Source organism: Nyctereutes procyonoides, unplaced genomic scaffold, assembly GCF_905146905.1.
Source record: "Nyctereutes procyonoides isolate TBG_1078 unplaced genomic scaffold, NYPRO_anot_genome, whole genome shotgun sequence".
Lineage (NCBI taxonomy): Eukaryota > Metazoa > Chordata > Mammalia > Carnivora > Canidae > Nyctereutes > Nyctereutes procyonoides.
This window is the reverse complement of record NW_026575130.1, coordinates 12,414,487-12,439,599: the sequence shown is the minus strand read 5'-3', so window position 1 is coordinate 12,439,599 and position 25,113 is coordinate 12,414,487. Positions and strand designations below refer to the sequence as shown.

Here is a 25,113-nt window from a genome sequence, read left to right as displayed (position 1 = left end):
AATTAAGTAAGCATCTGACTCTTGGTTTCAGCTGAGGTCATGATCCGGGGGTCCTGGGATCGAACCCCACCTCAGGCTCCTTGCTCAGCGGGGAGTCTGCTTCTCCCTCTCCCTCTGCCTCCCCCACCACCCACCTCACCATACTCCTGCTCTCTCTGTCTTCCTCCCAGATGGATAAATAAAATATTTGAATTAAAAAAAAAAAACTTGTTCAGTTTTATGTGACGATCTCCCCCCAATCACTCCTCAAAAAATGAAGGGTATGTATCTTCTTCATTTAGGAAATGACTGCTTATAATAGAAACTTATTTTTAGTCAACTGTTACATGATTTATGTCACCTCTGACCTGCTTTCTGATAAAGCATGACTTCATTCATGGCTCTGGACATGACCTGTGTACACTGACCTGGCGTAAACCTGGAGTGTTAAGTCATTTCATTGGCACTTGCTGGAGGGAAGATTGACGTCCCACTATAAGACTGTCTGCAGTGTAAAGCAGCTGCATTCCTAGTGAGACCTGATTAAGTTTATCCCACTATTAGGTTCTTCAGCATTACTCCTCTTTCTCAAAAGGAAATAGGTTTTTAGCATGCAGCATATTTGGTTTTTAATGACCACTGAGCTGAAATAACATGCATATATGAATGATTGTTCATTTGTTTCCTTTCTCTATTTTTACTGGTTCATTCTTGGAGGTTAGAGTAGGTGTGCCTTTCTGATTAGCTGACAGTTGACCCTTCTTAGAAATGACAGTTTCACACCTCCAAATATAATAAGGAGTTAGATGCTCCAATTTTCATTTTCCTTCTCATCTACTCAGAACCCATGTAGAATCAAGACATTCTATATTGATTCCTATGGAACTGTGTCAACTTGGCAGAAAGGGCTTTTCCCAGGCATTCTTTTCTGAAGGCAAAGTCAGTGGCTCCTTTTTTCCCTAAACTCTACTTTGTTCAGTGATGATTTAAAAATGGTGATTTTATTCTTTCACTGTCCACATTACAAAACCTTAGTCATTAATACATAGAGGAAAATACAAATTCTGACCTACCTGCCCTTATACATTCACAAAAATAAAATATATGCACACATGTCCTATAATTATTGAGCTATTTTCTTTTAAAATATATAGTTTCTTTGTTTTACCAGGAAGCTAACTTAGGTTTATTGTAGAGTTTGTTTTCTGCACTCAAAAAATTTTTCTGGAATATTAATATGCTCTATCATTTACCTTACTCTGTACCATTATCACAAACAGCATTTAACATTCTAATTGATAATAGTCTCCTTATCAATCTTTATGATTCAAATCCTTATATTTATTACTCTGTGTTAAAGTTGCTTCCCCTAACTACCTCCTATCATACTTTAATAATCATTCCTTGTTTGCCTCTATAAAAGTAAGTTCAGAAATAAAATTTTTGCTTCTATAAATTATTACATCCATACCCGTTGCTACCTAGAATATTTTAAAGCCCTTAACAAAGTTTCCATTATTGAGTCTTCTCTCTAAACTACAATCTATATACTCTTTGGTTAATTCTTCTGTTGTTTTTTGAAGTGTGTATATGTATCTCTGTCTCTGTGTTGTCGAGATTTGTAAGCTCTCAATTTGGTTACACTTAATATGTTTTATAGGAGTTATTTTTCCTGGAAATTTCTTGATGATTTTTACCTTATCATATGATGAAAAATGTGTGTCAGAGCACCATAATGTAGCATGGTGCTTTTCTACTTGCTTGCACTCTTCTGTTTTAGATGAACTGGTAGTAGACAACCAACTATTCTGTTTTGGCTTCTACAACACAGAAGTTGCTAGGTGATTTTTAATCCCTTTCAACAAGAGGACAATAAACAACAGCAAATTCCTGCTCTTTAGATTTATGTGTTCCACTCAGGAGATCTAGCAAATAAAAAATGATTTAAAACACTTTCTAAATGTGCAGTTCTATATGGACCACCACTCACAACTCTGTAACATTGCATCAGATGTTTTTTAATTATGCTACTGTTTCTTCCTTATTATGATTTTGCATGTTCCTAAGAGATCAACTACTAAGTAGCAATAGTTGAACACTATCTCCAGGAAATTTAATATATGAAAGTCCACCTTAATATGAATATGGTAATTTGATGAAAAACTATTGTGTCAAATTTTGTTATTTGAATATCCATTTGGATTTCTCATCCATTTATATGACTTAAGTGTGATTATAACTTTTTATTCTAACAGTCTTTATTTAGGGAGAAATATATTTAGATTCTGTCATCCTGGTCATTACCTGAAGGTTTAACCTCATATTTTCATTTTTTTAATTATTTTAATAATGTCAAAATATTTTTATAATTTTAATGTTTCATTTTGAAAATTAAAAAAAATACCTTTCACCTTTAAATTTTCATTCCTTCCCCTGAACTTCCCTCATGATGTTGCTTGCTAGCTACTCCCAAAATTAAGGATTAACATTTTCTTCAGTAACGAGTAATAGATTTGCAAAAATGTAAACAATTGCTTAATGCTTTTTTAAATCTATATTTAAGAATTATACAAACAGCCAGAGCTGATATGCAGCAGGTATACATGAGTGTGGTTATGCTGATGGTTACTGAAGTACTTCCCAGGTAGCCAGAGAATTCTTCTCTACTATACTGTGGATCCCTCTGCATGACTCCCTGGACCTCCCTACAATCATGTAACTAAAATAGTAATATATGGCCTGTATGTGGCTTCTAGGAGCTTCCTCCAGCCCCATGACCCATGTTTTAGCATATCAACTGTTAAATATTTTTATTACTGCTCATGTCCATGGCAAGAGAATCACATTTATTTTTTTAACTTAATGTTTACTAAACTGTTTTTAAGAATATCTTATGATATTTTATATCATCTTAATGATACTTCAGTTTGCAAAATGCATAATTTGTTTTTAACAGTCCTGGTAAGTGTAACTTCAGAGTTTTCCTTTATGTTCTGAAATCTTTTCAGTGTAATATTCCACTTTAAGGAACAAAATAAAAGAATCTCTGGGAAATTTGTGGAGTTTCCCATTCTTCTTTCTTTGCCTTTTTATTAAAAATAAGATTTGATGAAATTTCCTTGTTTAAATTTTTAGAATGCAAAATGTAGACAGTATTATAACTGAAACAATGTTGCTTTTTACAAATAGTAACAAGTCAAATGTTGGCAGTTTTATATACAGTATAAAGTTTCGTTTTACACCGTTTGCCAACTCATTAAGCATTAGAATTTTTCTCATTGATCCTTTGATGTTTGTATTGATATTATTAATGTAATGGCTTTAAACCTTGATTCATATAGCCTGTATGACTTACAGCATTTTTACATGAAGATAGTCTTTGGGCTTTTGAGTAATTTATATCATAATTAATGACTTAGAAATTTATTGTTTTACTTCCCATCTGTCCTAAAGAAATAGAAAGATGGGGTTAGTATACACCTAATAATTTTCCTAAAGGGTAAGGAGAATAGACAATATAAAAACATCTAGGTTAATTCTGTAGATTTGAAACAGTTTTTTTAAAAGCACTTACAGCACCAAGTTATTGATCCTCAATCCATGGCTGTTATAAATGGATGTAATTAACAATTGACTTTAAATGAACCATGGTAGCAGCTTCATTACTCTGAAAAAATCATCACACCACTTTATAACATGAAATTGCCAAATCTAAAGGAATAGAATATACATTGTATATCTTAGGTGGAATATACATGTAAAAATTTCTTTAGAATCAGATCAGTAATGACCATTGTGGCTATTGCTTACAGTTACATATTACATTTAAGAACTTTTTATTATCAAGTTTTAATATCCTATAAGTATTTTTATTTTACTTTTTTAAAATATTTTTTATTTATTTACTTGAGAGAGAGTGAAGGAGAGCATAGAGGGAGAGAGAAGCCAACTCCCCGCTGAGCAGAGAACCTGATGTGGGGCTCAATCCCAGGACCCTGGGATCATGACCTGAGCCAAAGGCAGCCTCTTAACTGACTGCTACCTGACCCACTACCCAGGTGCCCCTCATATAAGTGTTTTTAAATTGAGATAATTCTACCAATATAATTTTGCTCATTTTTTATACCTTATTCATTTTTGCAATAACCCCTTTTTTATATTTGTATTTGTTCCATCCTTATCAAATTAGACAGTATCTAAGTCATAGAATCATAAAGACTAAATTTGATTTGGAACAGAGATAATACAATTTAATATTTTATAGACTTCTTGAGTCCTCAGTTTCTTTAAGTGCCTGGCTCAAGATCATGAAGTTATGGAAGATTACTGTCAGAATTAGAACCTAAGATGGATTTATACTTTGGTGATATCTTCCACCTGCCTACTTCCTTAGTTTATTTACAAGTTTGTGAGAATTATGGGAGAGAAGTTTCTCTCTTTTTTTTTTTTAGATTTTATTTATTCATGAGAGACACAGAGCAAGAGAGAGAGGCAGAGACACAGGCAGAGGGAGAAGCAGCCTCCATGCAGGGAGCCTGACATGGGACTCAATCCCGGGTCTCCAGGATCACAACCTGAGCCGAAGGTGGTGCTAAACCACTGAGCCACCCGGGCTGCCCAAGAAGTTTCTTTTAAGATCCAGCTTACATCCTAGCTCCCAGTAAAATTACTGTCCTGCAGTGAACCATATAAATACAATTGCCAGTTCCCAAAATTTTTTGTGTAAAGAAAAAAGGAAATGACAAATGAACCATTAAAATAAATACTCTTTTCTTTACCTCTTTCCTCTCTTCCACTATCTGTAATTTCTAGACAGAATCCCAAAAATGCTTGGACACTAAGAATCGCAATTTTGTTGTAGAAAATTGTATTTCCTATTTTAGTGGTTGACGAATAAACCATATTTCTGCTAGCTTTTTAGAATTAAGATATTGGGCACACCTCTATTAGTTTATAATATTACATTCTCTGAGCAAAGAGGCCAAGTATTAGTAAGTGTCAGAATGTCATAGAAATGTTTTATTTCAGATGCAATATGGTTTTTTTTCTGATTTCTATTCAGTGTTTTCTTCTGTGGGTTCTCCATCTTGGTTTTTTAAAATATTGATTTCATCATAACTTCTTGTTTGTTTCTAGAAGGTATAAAAATTGATCTGATAATGTACATAGAATACCTAGTGAGGGGTGCCTGGTTGGCTCAGTTGGTTAAGCATCTGCCTTCGACTCTGGTCATGATCTTGGAGTCCTGGGATCAAGCCGCATAGCACGCTCCTCTCCTAGGAGCTCATGCTCATGCTCCCTGTCATTATCTCTGTCTCTCAAATAAATAAAATCTTTAAAAACAAAATGTCAAGTGAATTTTTACCTGTCCCACTACATTTCTGTGATTGATTCTTTTTTTTTTAAATTTTATTTATTTATTTATTTATGATAGTCACAGACAGAGAGAGAGAAGCAGAGACACAGGCAGAGGGAGAAGCAGGCTCCATGCACCAGAAGCCTGATGTGGGATTCGATCCCGGGTCTCCAGGATCGCGCCCTGGGCCAAAGGCAGGCGCCAAACTGCTGCGCCACCCAGGGATCCCTGTGATTGATTCTTAAATAATGGCATCATTATTTGAAGTGGTAATACTGTGCCAAACGATTTACAACTGCATAATGCTTCAAATTTTTGTTTGTTTGCTTTGACTGTTGTTTGGAAACAACCTTGTTTGGTGTATAATTATTTTTAAGTTAGTAGAATTTGTTCCGTAAATGCTCACTGAATTTTTTTTTTTTGAGTCACTACTTTGTTAGAAAGTGCAAGGAGTAAATATGCATGAGGACTTCCTTTAGTTTTCTTCTTAGAGTTTTAACTGTTGTAGTGACTTTTAAAAAGTATTAATAGAATAGCCATTGCTGCCAAGAAGCTGACATTCTGAAATAGCACTTCCCTTTGGGCACCATACAGTTGGGATCATTTACCTGTAGAAAAAGTATATGGGAGGGGACACAAACGTGGGGGATGGAGGAGGAAAACCATTTTATGGGCATAGCCTGCTGAGGTCAGTAACCAGTTATTTAGTGAACTCCAGTCTAACACCATTTAGACCCTGAGGAGAATCACATGAACAGGGAAACAGCCAAGGCAGCATCACAACAGAAGGAAGCATCTATTGTTGTATGCTTTGAAGAGACATACAGTGAGGATGGACAAGTAGCACTAAGGGGGAAGGAAGGACTAGATCCAGCAGGATAAACATAGCTTGTGATGAAAGTATTAATGACTTTTGATAAGTGATTGGAAGGAGAATGTATTTAAGGCCCCAAAGAAAGATTTCTATACATGTTGCAGAGCTTGTACTGACATATACATGTTTATAGGTAGAGTAACTGGTTTACAGAGAAAAATGTTATTTTGATTTTGAGAGAAAGTGTCTGCTTCTAGGGTTTGAAATATAGAATAATTTACCTTTCACCAAAATGAAATATTCTGTTCACTGAATCTCTTACAAGCTGGTGGATGTTGTGAAGCATGGTAGGTAAGAGCACAGGCTCAGGAGGCCTGCCATGTACAAAATGTGTGCTAAGGGAAAAGACTGATCATATGATAATATTTTGAAGATTAAATGACTAAGCATGCATTCAATAAATTTTAGCAATTTTTATCGTCATTGTTTTCTCATCTACATTCTGGAAAATATTGTAGAAAGTAGATACTATCATTTTGAAACAGTGAATGTTGATGAAGATTAAAATACCAGAATAGACTTTAAGAACAAGGAAAAATCTGTCTTTGAACCACATTATCTTCAGCAAGATTACAACTTTGACTTTGACTTTATTTCATTCAATTAAAAATGTAGATATGTGTGTGGGAGTGAAAACAATTTACAAATTAAATGTATTCATTGGCTTAAATGTATTCATTGGCTTTTCCTCTTAGGTTTTTTTTCTCTATGGCTCTTATTTTAACTTCTGTCTCCAACAGTTACCTTTGTGTTTATTCTGTTTTGTCTTTGGGTGATTTTTTTTTTTTAAATAATCCCAGTATATCAGGTCAGAGGGAAAACTCAGTGTGTAAGCTGACAGTGTTTTGCATTTTCTTTGAGAATATTTACCATAGCATCCTAAATAGTATGAAACTTTTCTTTCAGAACAGGTAACCAAATATGTGAGTCATCACTGCATTGATTTCTGAATGTTACTATTTTATAGATTTTCCAAAACTGAACAAAGCAAGGATCATTGACCATTGAACTCTGTTGTAGCAATAGACTTGTGGTCTCTTATGGGTATGCATTCTAATTGTTGGGATGGTTTCTTTTTTAAGGGGGCTGTTTGGGACATAGAAAACTGGAACTTCATGTTCTCCTTGATAGTCTGCCAGCTGGTTTCCAGCCAACCAGATAACTGCTTGTAGGGACATTCATTTGTGTAGGCCTCTTGATCTTATGCCAGCCGTTAGAGGGCAATACCAGTAAGCCTGCTCACACCATTCTGAACCAAGGGTACTGCTGTCCTGAATGCCTCAAAGTATAGATAAAAATCTGATACCACCTCACGGGACTTACAGCTGAAGTTCTGATAAAGCTCCAAGTGTAAGAATATATTATTTACTATTTAAGTTTTGCATTAGTATTTTAAACAGAAAACAGGAGGGCAAACGTATAGTTCTATTGCTCTCTATTCCTCAGTGTTTGGTCCGTAAGTAAACCCAGCCTTAAGGAATCTAAACATATTTAGAAATAGCCCTTTTCTAGCTTTACCAATGCTTCTTTGACCCTTTCTCTAAACATAAGATATTTTATTGTCTCCAACCCTGACCTCCTATCTGATAATTATCTGGAATCCATAGGTTCTCAAATACATCATGTCAAGAATTTATTTTGTCACTTCAAATTTCTCTTTTAGAATTACCTCTGATTAATATATTATTTTACTATGCAATCAAACTCAAAGTTTAACTTCTATAATTGAGTCTTTTTCTCCCTACATGTACAATGCTATTAATATCCACTCCTTTCCCTGCTTGATCATTTTATTTCCCCTGCCACCCTCTTGTTCAGAGTCATCGCTTTATATCTGAACTACTGCAATAAGCCAGTATGTTGTATGTAATAATTTGTAACAGCTAAATCGTCTACTACTCCATACCCATGAGAATGGCTTTAAAAAAAAAAAAGTCAGGCAATGACAAGTGTTGGTGAAGATGAAGAAAAGAGGGGACCCTCATACATTGCTGATGGAAATATAAAATGGCACAGCCACTTTGCAGAACAGTTTGGCAGTTCCTTGAAAGGTTAGATATAGAATTATCATATGTCTCAGCAATCCCATTCCCAAGAGAATTTAAAATGTCCACACAAAAACTTAAAATGAATACCCTATGTTCAAAGCAGCATTATTCACAATAGCCTAAAGGTGGAAGCAATGCAAGCCCATCAATAGATGAATAGATAAACAAAATGTGGTATATACATGTAATGGAATACTATTCAGCTTTTAAAAGGAAAGAAATTCTGACATGTGCTACAACATGGACAAATCTTGAGGACATTATTCATTGGCTAAGTGAAATAAGCCAGTCATAAAAGGACAAATATTATATGATTCACTTATATGAGTACCTAGAATAGTCAGATTCATAGAGTCAAAAAGTAGAATTGCACTTTCCAGGAGCTTGAGATTGAGGCCCCCTTAGTTGATTAAGGGGGATAGAGTTTGAGTTTGGAAAGGTAAAAAAATTCTAGATATGGGTGGTGGTGATGATTGAACAACAATAAGATTGCTTAATGCATAGAATTATGCATTTAAAATATGGTTAAAATGTTAAATTTATGTTGCATATATTTTACCACTATCTCAGACTTGTAAATGAATCTTCATAGAAGCATTATTTATAATAACTAAAAAGTAGAAATAACCCAGATACCTATCGTGAATAAAGTATGGTATATCTATACCATGGAATATTACTTGGCCATAAAAAAGAATGAAGTACTGATTCAAACTAAAACATAGATGAACCTTGAAAACACTATGCTAAGTAAAAGAAACCAGACACAAAAAGTCCAATTTTGCATGATTTCATTTATTTGAAATATCTAGAATGAGCAAACACATAGAAACAGAAGGGTGATTAGCTGGAGGAGGGATGCATGAAGACTGACTCCTACTGGGTAATGGATTTATTTTGGGAGTGATTAAATTGTTCTAGAACTTGATAGTGGCAATAATGGCACAATTTTTTGGCTGATGCCCACAGAACGGTACCTTTAAAACAATTAATTTTATGGTATGTGAATTATATCTCAATTTAAAAAACCCGAAGTGTTAATGCATAACTTTTGTGATGCTGTGTTTCTGAAGAGATAGCATGTTGTCTGGTCTTGGCTTACTATTTCTAGCCACAGAACTTTGAGAAAATTAAAGGACCTCCCTTCTTGCTCTGTAATATAGGGATAATGATAACTACCTCACCAGATGTTTGTGTTAAATGAGTTAACATATGTAATGCATCAAGTACAGTGTCTGGCATTTACTAAGAACCCAGTAAATTTACTAAGACCCTTTGAGACATGAGCCTTCAACAGCTCTTAGTATGATTCCAGATACTATTTCTGGATATCCCAAAAAATGACCCAACTTCTTTAGCCATTTATCACCAACTGTACCTTCTGGCTTGAATCTGCCTCTCCAGATTCTTCCAGTGCTCCTTTATAGAAATCCATTCATCAGAATTGTCTCTTTTGAGTGTCCCTCAATTTACTGCATATTCTTATAGCTGTATCTTTGACTGAAAATGCTCTCTATCTTTCTCTGACTCTTACCCTACCCTTAGAACTCAAAAAGACTTTCTTCTTGCATTCAACTTTCTCCCTAATTTCACTTAATGGTCATCTCTATTTTTGGAGTACCCAGGGGTCTCACTACATCTTTGACTAATGAAGCCTTACTTTGGTTATATTTTTAAAGTATGTATCTTCTTAGGTGATCAGATTAAAATCTATATTCACTCTCTTGAGCTAAAGTCCCTGAGCACAAGGGACTGCATGTTATAATGCTCTACCTTTACCATAGTATTTAGCACATTGCCTTGCTATAGTTTATTCTGAATAAACATTCACCATGTATAAGTTAAGTTAGTGCTGCATCTCAGTAAGTACAAGGCCTTTAAATTAATGATTCTCAATGCTGACCACATCTTAGAATTACCTGGAGAGTAAGGCTCATTTTAGCCCAGCAAATCAGAATATCTGCACATGGGGCCTCAGCTTCTCACCCAAGTGATACTATTACAACCAAGGCTGAGAACCATTGGGTTCAGCAAATGAAATAATATAAGCCAGTGGGTCCCAAGACTAATTGATAATCACAATCAAGATATGAGGATTGCTGGTTAGGCAGAGATGCTTTGGGCATTGCAAAGTTTTCTTTACAAATGTTAGCATTATATTATGGTGCATTTAGGAGTTTTCATTGCTTTGAGAAAGATCCTATAACTCTGGATTTTTTAACAACTAATGGTGTAGTTCGAAATATCCAGTAATGGGCATCTATAACCTTTTAAACTTGACATGATAGTTTTATACCAGATGTACGTCTTATTCCTTTTAGCTAACTTAAAAATATTCTAACGCTATCTTTTCCAGGCTGGCCAACATCATCATCAAACCCTCTCAAGATTGTCTACTTGCCCTTACTCCTGTTGAGTTACCACACTTGGAAGCAGGAGATGGGCTCAGCAGCAGCCAACAGGCCATGATCCAGGAGGAGCAGTAAGGGATAGAGCTGCTGGTAAGACCTTGGGGACAGTTGGTGCTTGGTTTCTGAGAAGCATAAACTTATTTCTAATTTAATCGGCAATCTGTCTTCTAACCTTCAACTCTAAATTACTCTGTAGTCTCTCGAATACCTTAATTATTTATGCCTAGGATACATGGGTTAGATTTTAAGATCTATGAACGTCTAAAGTTTTGTGCTGGCCTGTGTTTGTGTGTGTATGTATGAATGGATGGATGGATATGTATATACATTGTTTTCTAGAGAAAAAGAAGTTTTACATTAACTTCTCAATGTCTGAATTTTTAAAAAGATAGCCATTCAAAGGTAACTATAAGCACGGAAAAATGTGATATCTGTAACCACTTGTCACAGTATTTCTCTTCTTCATTTTTATCTCACTTGTAGGACTTTGTCTCAATTTGTTGAGGATCAAAAAAAGGTGATTATTTGTGGTTATTTGTTGATCAGAAAAGTGAGCACCTCCTGAGCCTAAATCAGCCAGTTTTCATGATGCTTTGGTCCCATAGAACTATCAGAAAATGAAAGTATACAATTATATAGGAAAGCCTATGTAATTTTTCACATGATTTTTCCAAAAATATAAATAGAGGTACTGGCAGAGAGGGAGATACCAAGTACTTTTTCCTCTACAGCTGGTGTTAATAAAAATCAATTTTTCTGAATGCCACTCACTAACCAGCTAATGAGTATCCCAACCTAAGGGTTATTTATCAAATCATAACCATTTATATAGATGAACAGAAGTCAGGAACATCTGATAACTGATATTTTTTCCAAAATATTTGAGATGGACACCAGAATGAATTCTGTGTGTACTTTTACCTGTTCTTTGTCAGTTAAAATTATGGGGACATCTTGGAAAGAAAATGGAGGTTAGATTAAAAAAAGAAGAAGGAGTCTTTTTTTTTTTTTCTGTAACTCTTTTAGCAGGTAGTTCAGCTGCAATTTCACTGAATCTTGCTTATGCATGCAGCATAACAAATCTTCTAAAAGGCCCATGTAGCTGTAATCTCTGCTCTTACTCTAGAGGCCTGAGGATATAAGAATCCACTCTGCCACTTGATACTTCTTAGAGGCTGACCTGGTGCTGAGAAATCCTTCCCAGTGTGTCCTCAGTTAAACTCCCATGATTCCTAGATGTTGCCATTTTCAAGACACAAGGCAACTACATCTGCCTAGATTACCTCTCTGCCCTGGGAATTTTAAGTCCCTCTGTAAGGGAAAGAGAACTCAGCACTACTAACTCTCAGAATGAAAATTTTCCCCTTGCATGCTAATATTTTTAGAGTATTCATTGTCACTGAAAATAGACTTCCTCTTTCCCCTCTCTTGCTGGAAAATCTTAGGTAATTATGAATAAAGCATTCTTTGCTTTTCCCCTCCTCCTGTAATGGATGCTTTACCTCTCACTGTGAGGACTGTGGCTACTCATTCTGTACTTGACCTTTATATGAGAACAGAGATGCATTTTTAAGATGGAATTTTTACAATAACATTAGTCAGAATTTTTTTCTTCTCCGAGAAAAGTAAGTGGAGGTAAGAGGGAAGTGCAAAGTTTGGGGGGAAAATGTAAGAGAAATTACTAACAAGAAAAGAAGAAATTAAAGTATTAGCTATTTGTGTGTGTGTATGTGTGTGTGTGTGTGTGTGTGAGAGAGAGAGAAAGAGAGAGAGATTAATTTCACAAGTAACTCCCAGAGGAGTTCTTCCTTCATATCCAAAAAAGAATATTATTTTGTATTTAGCTTTTTACATTTGGATAAGCTCAGCCTAAGAGCTATTTTCAGTCATAAATAAACCTAGGACTTATTTTTTTTTTTAAGATTTTATTTATTTATTCTTGGGAGACACAGATAGAGAGAGGCAGAGACACAGGCAGTGAGAGAAACAGGCTCCATGCAGGGAGCCCGATGTGGGACTCGATCCTGGGTCTCCAGGATTATACCCTGGGCCGAAGGCAGGAGCTAAACCACTGAGCCACCCAGGGATCCCAGGACTTATTTTTAATAATATTTACTAGCTTTGTGTTCTTGGGGAAATTATTTAACCTCTTCAAGCCTTGTTTTTTTTTGGCAAGGAGGAAAATAGGTCATAGATAAGTATAATGGGATTATATACATATATGGATATATGCACATATGGATAATATGTACAAGACCTAGCACAAGTAAATTCTAAATCTTATATTAGCATTTATTTATTATTATTTACTATTATTAGCATTGCTTTCAATTTATTTTATTTTATTTTAAATATTTTATTTATTTATTCATGAGAGACACACAGAGAGAGGCAGAGACATAGGCAGAGGGAGAAGCAGGCTCCTGTGGGGAGCCCTATTCAGGGCTAGATCCCTGGACTCCGGGATCATGCCTTGAGCCAAAGGCAAACACTCAACCACTGAGCCATCCAGGTGGCCTGTGCTTTCAGTTTTTAAATAATAAATTCAATCAAAAAGTATTTCTTGAGTGCCTATCAAGAATCAGGCACTCTAGGAACTGGGATGCATTACTGAGCAAAAAAGTAAAAATCCCTGTACTTAGCATAGACTCTAGAGTGGCAGACAGATATAAACAAGATAAATAAAAATGTAGTAGTGAGTCAAATACCAAGAAGTACTAAGCATAAAAAATTTAAGACAGAAAAAGAAAATTGGAGGGATGGTACGGTAGTAATTAAAGATGAAGTGGTCGGGAAAGACCTCATGAGAAGATTATTATTTTTTTTTTTTTTAGTTTTTACTTTTAAAAACTTTAAGAAGTTTTTACTTCTTTAAAAGAAAGTATACAAATAGACTATAAAGTCATTTGGGGAGAATAGGTAGAGAATGCCACAAAGACCTAGGGTAGTAAAAAGATTTCACAGAATGATTTAGACAGAATAAGAGGATCTTATACAGCTAAATCATATATTATCTGTAAATATTTACACATATACTCAAGTAAGTGATACAGATAAAAATTTCAGAAGTTCAAGGAATAGTAAGGTTCATCTAGACTAAAGCAGAGGAGGACTTCACAAAAGACCCTGGCAAATGGTGGCCTGGATCTTGAAGGTTAGGAAGAAATTGGATAGTTGGCAAAAGGGTACAGACTTTCAGTTATAAGATGAATCAGGTCTGAGATTCAGTTGTATAATGTGATGTCTATAGTTGATAACACCATATCATAAAATTGAAATTTGCTAAGAGAGTGGTAGTGTTCTCTCACTCACACACACACAAAATGGTAAACATGTGAGGTGATGAATATGTTCATTAACTTAATGGGGGGAATCCTTTCATGATTTATATGTATAACAAGTCACTACATTGTGCACTTTAAATATAGTTTTATTGGTCAGTTATACCTCAATAACATTGAAAGAAAATCGCTAAAGTTTTCAGTAAAGTTATTTTTATGTATCATAGTTCCATAGCCCTTACAGCCATAAAAACAGAACAACAAAACAAACAGGGAATGACATCCTCATGGGGAAGTGGAAGGGAAACAGCATGAGATGAAATGAAATAAGGATGTTGGCTTTAAGGGCAGATGGGATAGGCAAAGGACAAGGAGGGAAGCAAAGGAAGGTGACCTTGTATAGAGATGGCAAGTGGTGAGAGAGAAGATAGAAATGCAGGTGAGGCCAAATTTTGTGAAGTTCTTAGGCCAGGCTAACGATTACTACATGCCCTCATACAAATACTGAGGAGCAATGGAAGCAGGTGAGTAACAAGATGCATTCAGGTCATTAGCACTACTATTATTTTGACAAGTATGGAGATGGAAGAAGTGGTTGAAGTGATTCAGGAGTGAGATTATGATATTAGAGGTAAGACTGAAAAAAGAAGATAGATCTGATAGGGAAAATCCTGAGGATTTAATCACTAATTGCAAATAGGCTATAAGAAGAGTCAAAGTTTTCTCTTCAGAAAATTACATGTTGCCATTAAAGGAAATAAGAAAGTTGGGGCATATTGTGAGTTTGAATTCACAGTGAGCGAGGTGAGACAATTAGAGTAGGTATCCTTAAGTCTTCTAAGGATAAAGTTCATACAATGTTTGACAGGCTGAATTGAGTTGCTAAGAGCAATTTTTTACTATGCATTGAAATCCATGTAAATAAGTTGGTTCAAAAAATTATATGAGAATATGCCTATCCAAATGTTATATTTTTAAACCAAGTTGGAATAACAGAAAATCATAAAAGTATTGATCAAAAATGGGCCACTGGTATCACCTTCCAACTGACAGGCTAAAGGGTTTTTTTTTTTTTTTTTTTTTTTTTTTTTTTTTTTTTTTTTTTTTTTTTAAAGACAGAGACATTTATTTCAATCAGCAGACTCAGGTTTTTCAAGCCCCAGCCCATGGCGGGCAGCCCTCCCCACCGTCCCCTCCCGCCCACCCCTTAGCCACAGCAAAGGGAATGAAAAATGGGAAGCCAAGAGGGCCCCTGCCAGGGGCTGACTGCCCAGCTGTGCGGTGAGCGCGGCCCAGCTGTGGCTGGGGTGGCCACTGCCACAGGCCTCTCCCTATAAATTAAGTCCCTGCAGCCACAGCTAGGGGCGAGGCATCCTCGTGGAGGGAAGGCCAGGAGGCAGCGTCCCCGAGCCCCGGCCCAGCAATGGATCGAGGGCAGGGCTCAGGGCAAAAAGAAGCCAAAGGGAAAGAGGAGAGGTATAGGGGTAGGGGGTGGCGAGGCCCCCAGATTTTGGTCCCAGGAGAAGAGAGGCCAGTTGGTCCAGTTTTGGTGGGTTTAAGGAAATTTTATAATCAACATTTTTTTTATATTTATTTTCATTTTTTCTATTCCCACTTCCTCGCGCGCTCTCACATAGAATTCCGTAACTTTCTCCACCCCCCAGATATATACCACAACTAAATCTTACATACAACCAATTACAACAATTCCACAATTTCCACAATAAAAATTCCCCATTCCCTCCCCTCATAAACAACTCAACACAAATCCAAACTTCATAAAACTCACCAAATCCACCACCCAACCACCTCTAAATATTTCCCCTCCTCTCTCTCAACTCTCTCACGCACTCATCCTCCAAAATATTCAAACATACCTACAACATTTCCCCCCCACCCCCATAACCATAACAAGATCCCCACTCCACAACAATCCTAACAATTCTCGACACTCACGCAATCACCATACCACCCCCCTCACAATAATCATACACCAATCCCACCTACAAAAACAAACACTACTTACTCTCCTCACTTAACAACCCCATTACCAATTTAACTTAAACAAAACCTAATTCACCTCATCCCCCACTAAAAAACAACCAAACCCACCCACTTAAACCCATCCACACCCCCATAAAACAAACTCCTAAAACATCCATCACCAACAACAACAACCCCCCCCCATACCCAACCATTTTCCAAAAAACCCAAACACAATAACACTAACAAAACACAATCCGTTCAAACACATACAACAAAACACCAATAACTCCCTTAAAAAAAAAAAATACATACAAGCAACATACCACTCCCCCTATTATCCAATAACGTATATTAAAGAGAACATGTTTATTTTTCTATTTACAATAGTGTTACAAATCTTTCTTTATCTTTCTTTACTCTCTGCATTACACATGCCACATTATGATACAAGTCATGGCTGAACTGTGTGAAAGCTGTGTCTTGTGTATATTTTAAGGCCCAGATTGGTCTCATTGTCTCTATGTCCCAAGAGACGAAATTATAGAAGACTACTGACATTCTCATGGGATTCTGCTGAAAACTTTGGCAATCCCTGAATTCACAAATAGCACTGTAGCATTTATTTTCATTAATGCCTATCGACATGTGACCTATACTATGAGTTTAGAACAAGGAAGCCATTCTAAAATAGACTACACATTATGAAAGTTATTTTCACCATTCTTGTTTCAGTTTCCTCATCAAACAGTGAAGTATCAATTGTGTCCATTGCTCTCATAGGATATTTTAAGCAGAAATGAAAGTCTTGGTGAGAACACTTCATATTCCAAAAGAAAGTTACCATGCAAATAAAGGCATTAGAAATGTTTACCCATCTTTACAGATGTTAATCTGACCAAAGCTTTTTCTCAAAATGTGATATAATGTAGTCAATGCAGTCTCCCCATATCTGTGTGTATGTGTGTGGGGGGGCAGCATTCCAGGACACCCAGTGGATGCCTGAAACCGTGGGTGGTACCAAACCCTATATATACTCTGTTTTTTCCTATGTATACATATGTATGATGTTTAATTTATAGGCAGAGTAAGAGGTTAACAACAATAAGTAAAAATAGGATAATTATCACAATATACTGTAATAAAAGTTACATGAATGTTCCCTGTCTCTCCTTTTCCTCCTCTCCCTCAAAATACCTCATCTTTTTGTGATAATATGAAAAGATAAAATGCCTACATGATGAAATGAAGTGAGATGAATGACATAGGCACTGTTAGGCTACTAGTGACCTTCTGACCATGTGTCAGAAAGAGGATCATCTATTTCGGGATTATGGATGACCACAGATAACCAAAATTGCAGAAAGTGAAACCAAATGGGATGGGGCTGTGAGGGAGGGGGACTACTATGGAGTGTTATTCTTGGCTTTTTAAATCTTGAGAAGATTGGGAGAACAATTAATGGGTTTCTTGGATAATCTGTGATCACATAGTTAATGTTATATATATGTATTGCACTTTTGTAATTCTTAAAGACCTGTACAGTCCTTGAATTTTCCTGGGAGACTTACAGGGACTTTAAGGGGGAAAAAAAAACCTTGGCCATCTTCGCAAGATCTTGAATCCTCCTCCATACTTACACATGTGCACACACACGTTTCCTTAATACCTCTTGATGGATACCCATTGTTAAACTTTGTGAAAGCAGGAGAAGCTTCTCCCATCCCAGCCCCACAAAGTTTTTACAATTAAAGTAGGGTTAATCTGGTCAATGTAGAAATAGATGCAATGTGGGAACTCCTAGGGTCACCTGCTAACCCCTCTTTAACCAATATGGCCCCTGACAGCTCTGTGAACCATTGATACCTAAAGTACTCGGTTTGGAGAATTTTTGGCCCACAGGAAATAGATCAATCTGTGTGTTTGATACCTCTCTCTAGCTCTGAATTACTCTTTAACCTTCAGGTCACTCTATTGTCCTTTAGATTCCATGAGGTAATTATTCCTTACTCTTTATAGGTCTTGCACATTCCATTATATTTCACACATTCAGGACTTTGTACTGGCTATTTCTCTCCTCTACCCTTTCCATAGAGATCCAGTTCAGGTTTCTCATCAGCAAAGCCTCATATTTGTGGCACTCATGTTCCTCAAACAGCACACTTACTATAATCATTTGTGCCTGTTTCTTTACAAACTCAAATCCCTAGGACAAAGGCTGGGTCTTCTCTTCTTATTCCTAATATCTTGCACAGTGCCTAGTTACATAGTACTCACTCAGTCACACTCTTAAAAACAATTAACTTTGTGATCTTTTTCATATCTTTTATTTTTTCTTTGTCCTCTCTAGCCCCTTATTGAAATATACACAACACCTGCTCCATTTGGGGATGGGAGGCAGGGAGGGTAAGGAACTGTAGAAGGTGAGTACTTGGAATTTCAAGTGCCTAGGCATAGCAATATCATATGCAAAGTTAACATTACTGCAGAGCTTGAACCCCACACATACTCAGTTGTAGCTAGCACTTGTATAAGTAACATTTGATATCTGAAATAATTTTTTCCTGCAGTATCCTATCCAAACTAAGTTTATTATGGTTGGGATTTGTGTTTTTATTGGCTATTTGGAAGACTTTAGGAATGTATTCAGTATTTTAATTCCAGTAGTATTGATGAACATAAATATTTCACTACAGGAAGATAAATTTGAAAGATGTAGTAGATGATCTTTAATGTCTATTGGGTGATAAATTTAATGAATAAATACACTCAACACCTTGTTTAGTAAAACATAAATTTGGAAAATGTTTTAGAAATTCCAGAGAAGTTTAGTTGATGATAGATTTTCTTCTCTAGCAGTTTTTGTTTTGTTCTGTTTTTCAGCCTTTGGGAGGAGGAGAAAAGTAGTCAATGTACTTCAGAACAAAAGGGTCTTTGGGAGGCCATGTGTTTGGTGTTGCTGTCCAAGTGTTTTGTGATTTTAAGAAGACATAGGTGGGAATGTATGCAGGCTTTCAGGACTAAATCAATATGCTAGATCTTGAGAGCATTTTTGGAAAGATTTCTGAGCTCCAGGTTCCCTAACCAAATAGTAAAGTGATTATTAGAATCCATAGCTTTTCTAGATTATGAGAATTCACAGAGGAGAGTAAATAAACTCCTCAATTAAAATGCAGAATTGAACACTTGGGCATATTAAATGTATTTCACTTAGAAAAAAATGTATAGCCTTTTTTTCATATTTATTAAAAGTATAAAACCAGGTGGTCTCAAAGAGATTTTATTTCCCTTGTTCAGTTTCATACTTTCTTGAAGTAAAATGTAGTAATTTTTTTTCGTTTGTTTAACTTGTACTTTAGTTGTCCCCTTCTTAGTCTCAAAAGTTCTGCCTTGTCAAGGTGGGTCACTTTTTTATACATTTTTAAAATTGAAGATCACTTTGATGCTTATTCTACTAGCAAGTTTTCTTAGAGTAGCAAGGTAGTAAAGCATATCTGAATGAATGCCTAGCACATAGCAAGTATTTAATAAATACTTTTTGATCGATAGGGTTATCATCCTATCATCCTATAGGAAGAAAGATAATATCAAAATATGTTTTTAGATTTTAGTTTTTATTAATGATGTACAAGATACTCCCTTCACTAACATGGTATATACAACTGAGGTTTATCATAAAATGCCTACTTCAAGTCTTTATCAAGGCCAGTTTAAAGAAGGCAGAAGGGAAAGAGAAGTGGACAAGAGATAAAGCAATTTACTGAATTTATGAGACTCAAAATATTTACTAAATCTGTAATTTTACAATTGCAAATTTCTTATATTACAAAATTGCTATTACTGTCATCAAAGAAAATCATTATTTCCTTTCATGCCATGCATAAATTGTCTTTATTGCCTTCCTAGAAAGGACTAGTCTAGCCCCTGATTGGGTTCTTCTAATAATGATCAACTCACTGAGTACATTTATAGGAAGTCCTACATGTTTAGTGTCCTGCTGAGCTACAATCTGCATTCATTAAAGAACTTTGGATCCCTTTTTCATGAAAAGTCCTTTAAATATTTGATATTTTAAATACCATCAGATCATACTAGGGCTCCCTTCTAGTTGTCTGGATACTGCACATCTGTCACCCTAGTCCTGAAGCACATTTACTTCCTTGCCTGCGAGTCCATGCTGCTTCATCACACTGAATGGCAGCATACATTTTTTTTTCACACAAGCAGCTGATAAACCAGATCTCTTCCATCTTTACTTTGCTACTGTGATTATCTAAGTCACCATTGAAGATTTTAACATTTAATTTATTAAATTCCATTATTTTTAGTTCCTCTTTTAAGCCTAGGCAAATTTATGAAAATCTATTTCCATTCCATGTGTTGTTTATAAACACATGCTTTCTTCTCTCTTTCTCATTTCCTGTATAATTTTGCAAAGATGACTTCTTTGATATTACTGATATAATTTCTTTTTTTTTAAAGTGGATAATCATTGAAAGAACAAGTCATATGTTCTGAATTAAAATCTTACCTAAAATTTAGAACAACTCTATTTTTAACTTTCTTCTCTGGAAAATGGAGGTATTGGTATCTTACTTTATAGGAGAAAAGGATCTACTTTCTTGATATAACACTGTACTTTTAAAACTTTAAAAGTTAGCTTTATATTTATAACCAGCAGCATAATAGAGGTGGCTCCCAGAACCTAGAGGCAGCTGGAGAAGGATAAGATGCACTGTGCCCACCACCCTGCACCATGTTCTCCTTCTTAAACAAAGGGCAGATATTGAATTGGCAAAAGGACTTACTGGAGTCATTTTAAGGTATTTGTTCAGTGAGTTGAACACAGTGATGAATCATGATCCTAAGGATGTACTAGAAGGTAGGCTTGAACATGTAGAAGCAATTTTCTCAACTCTGAATTTGTGATTCTTTTTGTCTTTACTTAGAGACGTTCCATTGGTTGTCCAGATAATGTATTTTTCATCTTATTTTCCATATAACCAATTTACCAGGTATAGCAGGACATACACCTTATAATAGAGAATAGAAACCTAAGAATGTTTAGTCTAAGTCACCTTAGAATATGATGGCCAGAATGATATAATAAGCACAGCTAGTATTGATATGAAGAATTGTGAATTTGTTTTTAGAGGACATTAGAACTAATGTATATAAGCTTTGAACATCCACTCTTGTTTCCCTAGGCCTCAGCTCATCAGGTATTTCTATTTGGGAAAATCCCTTCAATACTTTTGTCAACATAGGAAAAGGTGTATTTATGTATAAAAAATATCTGCTAACTCCCTACTCTTTATATGTTCATTCAACCTCTATCTAATTACCTTTTTACTTAATTCACATTTACTCCCTTCTGCTTTTTAACTGTTCATTTTCCTCCCTTTCTGAGAACACTCTTGTTTATCTGATATAAATACACACACACACACGCACACACACACACATTTTAAATACTGAGATCATATTCTTAATCAAATGAGAAGAAAAATTGACTTCATCAGGGTGCCTTTGTTGTATTTTATGTACATGAAATAATTATGTTTTAAGACATTTGGTAATATTGTGATTGAAAGACCTGTTGCTGAATCCTTCTACCCCTGGAAGATTGATAAGAATTCCCTTTAAATTCAGTTATTCAGCTGAATCATTTGAGTACTTGCAAATCAAGAGTTTATTTTGGAAACACTACATTTGATTAATTATTAAAATTTGGGTGAATTGACCTTTAAAACAAAATCACTTATTCAAAAAAGCCCCATTTTTTCCAAATATGAAATGGAGAAGAATTCTTTTCCTATTGAAGTGATTAATACTTATATTGGCTGCTCTATTGTTTAATGCAAGGGATTTCTTAAAAAATTTTTGGAAAGTGTAAGTATATTTTTGTGCATTCATAATAAGTAACACAACAGATGTGAGGCAAAAAAAGGATTTTAAAAATGATAAATAATGTGTGCATTGGTGCTATGCTAATTTCTGTTCCCATTTCAGTGCTCAATAGCTCTCTGTAAATAAAATGACCAGTTGATAACATTTAAATTAAGAACTTTAGTAAATGGAGGTATTGCTTATATATGAGCTTCTTAAAAAAAAATTACCGAGAGGGTTTCAGGACTACTAATCATGGATTACATGAAACAAAATATAAGGCAATAGAAGGTCACCTTCTGTTGGGGATAGAGTTGAATTCCTGCTAATATAGTTAAATATGGTCTTATTAACAGGACACCTTCATCCAAAATCTGTACATTACCAACTCCTGCCCTCCAGATTCGTGTGGCCATGTAAATTTCTGCATATTTCATGAGATATTATGAAGTATGTCCCCAACTTCAGTCCTTGACATATTATGAACATAGATATATGTCCAATGAACTAGATCCCAGAGAAATAAATGAATGAATATACATACTTTTTCAAGCGTTATTATAACTGAGGATTTGTAAAAACTGTGGATAAATAAAACGTATTAATCTTACTTAATGGGTAGATGATGCTGCAAGTAATATGAAAATCAAATTAATTCTGTTTTTCCTTGCCTTTGCCTTTGAGAAGCCTGAGTTTTTGAGAGGTTAGGTGACTGCTTCAGGGTAGCCCTGGCTCTGCCTCTCAGATCCTCTGAATGCATGCATAGTAGCTTTCTACCCACTCTTCCATATAACCTCTATCTTAAAGTCTGTAATTCATAGTTTTTAATCTTTTTCATAAACTGATACATTGTTATTACAGAAATTACTAATTTTTCTAATTACCCATTTATCTCAGATACCTTAGTGATTGTTTTTCTTCTCTGAAATCCTGTATTCCTTAAAGGCAATGAATTGTCCTCTTCTGAACGACGCTTAGTTTAGTAACAACGTAACATGAATTGATCATTCATGGCCACATTAAGCCCTTATTTTGAACCATATTTTTACTTACTTTTTATAATGAAGCCTAAGTATTTCTTTTTTTTCTTCATTACCTGTAATTTATTGAAGAGAAATTCTTTGTCTTTTAGGTTCCATAGTTTTGTAATAGGATTACTGACATCAAAATAGTGGATACTGTAATAACACAATAAAGATTTTTTGTATCAAATTTTTATTTATATTGTAGTTAGTTTAACATATAGTGTAATATTGGTTTCAGGAGTACAATTTAGTGTACTTACATATAATTTAGTGTCACTTACATATAACACCTAGTGTTCATCACAAGTTCCCTCCTTAACTCCCATCACCCATTTAGCCGTAAAGATTTTATTGTGAAGAAATGGAGTGGCTGTTAACTAAGCAGGCAAAATGAAAATTTAGTAAATGCAAACATTTTCTGGAATGAAGCAGAATACCAGTAAACAAAGGTACCAAATATAATTGGTTACCTGGACAAATATTTTTCAGTGTTTTAAGAAATGTCAGTGCAAACATTTGAATTGTGTGTGTAGTCGTCCACATAAACTGAAAATGACTTAATGAAGTTTGAGCTCCTAAAGTAGTTGGACTTTTCTTTTATCCTTATTATGATCCCTAACATTGTGCTTGCATAGGTAATCAATAAATGTTTGGCATAACCGTTATTTGTGATTGATTCACTGAATGAGGAAGAGACTTGGGAAAGTGCTGTCAAATGTGACTTTGAAACATTTCATATGATTTGGGAGGAAAATTAAAGCATGCCATATGATTACACTATATTAAGATTACTTCCATTCTTACACAGACCATATAAATTTGTATTTGGCCTATATAATTTCATCAGAATACACAAAGCACCAAATTGGTTTAGAAGATAATTGGAAAAGGATATGGTAGAGGAGAGTTTTAAACTATGGATTTACTGGAAAATAATCTTGTTTCTAACTGTTTAAAATCTTAAATAATACTATAAACAGTTGGGAATTGAATGTGCTTTGTGTCAGAGAAAGTCTTTGTATATATTTAATAGCACATTTCATCACACAGAAAGGAGTGCCTGGCTCTGGGAAACACACCTGCCTGAACTCTTAATTACAGTAGTGATGCTGCCAAGCAGTAGGCTTGACCAAAAGAGAGCCATAATTGAGGATGTTGAGGAATGTTTTAGGTAAGATTTAATGAGTTTTAATTATACTAAGAAGTACACAACCTCTATGAAGTCATCCCCAACTCCTTGAAGCAAATTTAGCCCCTTTTTACATCTCCAAAGCATGTTTATAAAAATCTAGTAGAAAACTAATCATGTTATTTGTTTATGATGTTTTAAGCATGTCTCTTCCTCAGGGATAAGAATCTTGAATCCTTCATACATATCAGGCACTTAATAAATATTCAAATGCATAATGGGTTACTATTGCCTAAAAATGCAGAAACCATGTAATATGAGATATACAGCTGACAGAAAAAAAGTGCTCTCAGTTATTCAGAATAATTTACTTATAGAAAGATCTTTAGTAATCCCTTCTTTTTCTGTGCTTTTTAAGATTGAAATAGAGTAAGAATTATATATTTCTTGGAAAATTGAAAGAGTATCTGTGAGAACATTTGAGCTCTGGCTCTAATAATTGCCAGATAATAATTTGAAAGATTAAGAGATTAAAGATTAAAGATTATATTCCAAAGGCATAAATTTATTTAGGCATTATGCATCTTTTGAGTTTATTTTAGCAATGTATATTTCCCTATACTACCCTTCTATCTATCTAGGTTTTCTAATTTGTTTGTTGAAAGTGTATGGCATTTTATTTTTTAATATTCCCTATATCTGTGTTTATAGCACATCTGTCTACACTCATTTGTGTGGTTTTTTTTTAATTGCCTTAGTGATTATTCTACCACTGTATTCCTTTTCAAAGAATTTACTCTTGGATTTATTAAATCTACTATATATGTTTTTGTTGTTAATTAATTCTCTTATTATTAGTTACTTTGTTTAAGTTTGTTTTCCTAAATTATTGGCTTAGAATGCTTATGTCATTTATTTTTATGCTGTTTTGTGTTGTGAAAGATTATAAGGCTGTTGTTATAATTTGGCTACAGCTCATGCATCTCAAGATGTGCTATATTCATTACCTGTTTTTCAGAAATTCTTTCTTTTAAAGTTTTCATTTTAAAAAATAAAGTTTTTATTTCTTCTTTGAGCAAAAAGTTATTTAGAAAAAGAAAAATCTGTTCAGCTTATTCTCTATTGGACTGATTTTTTG

The 25,113-nt window shown here is 34.9% G+C and overlaps 1 protein-coding gene across 2 annotated transcripts in view; it reads left to right on the top strand.

Moving 5' to 3' along the window:
• The window catches only part of TET2 (tet methylcytosine dioxygenase 2), a 125,462-nt gene that overhangs the window by 26,874 nt on the left and 73,475 nt on the right, over positions 1–25,113 (top strand). For both annotated transcript variants that reach the window (XM_055342453.1, XM_055342454.1), the window contains exon 2: positions 10,614–10,758. The gene's annotated coding sequence lies outside the window, so the exon portion shown is untranslated. The remainder of the gene's footprint in view (positions 1–10,613; positions 10,759–25,113) is intronic.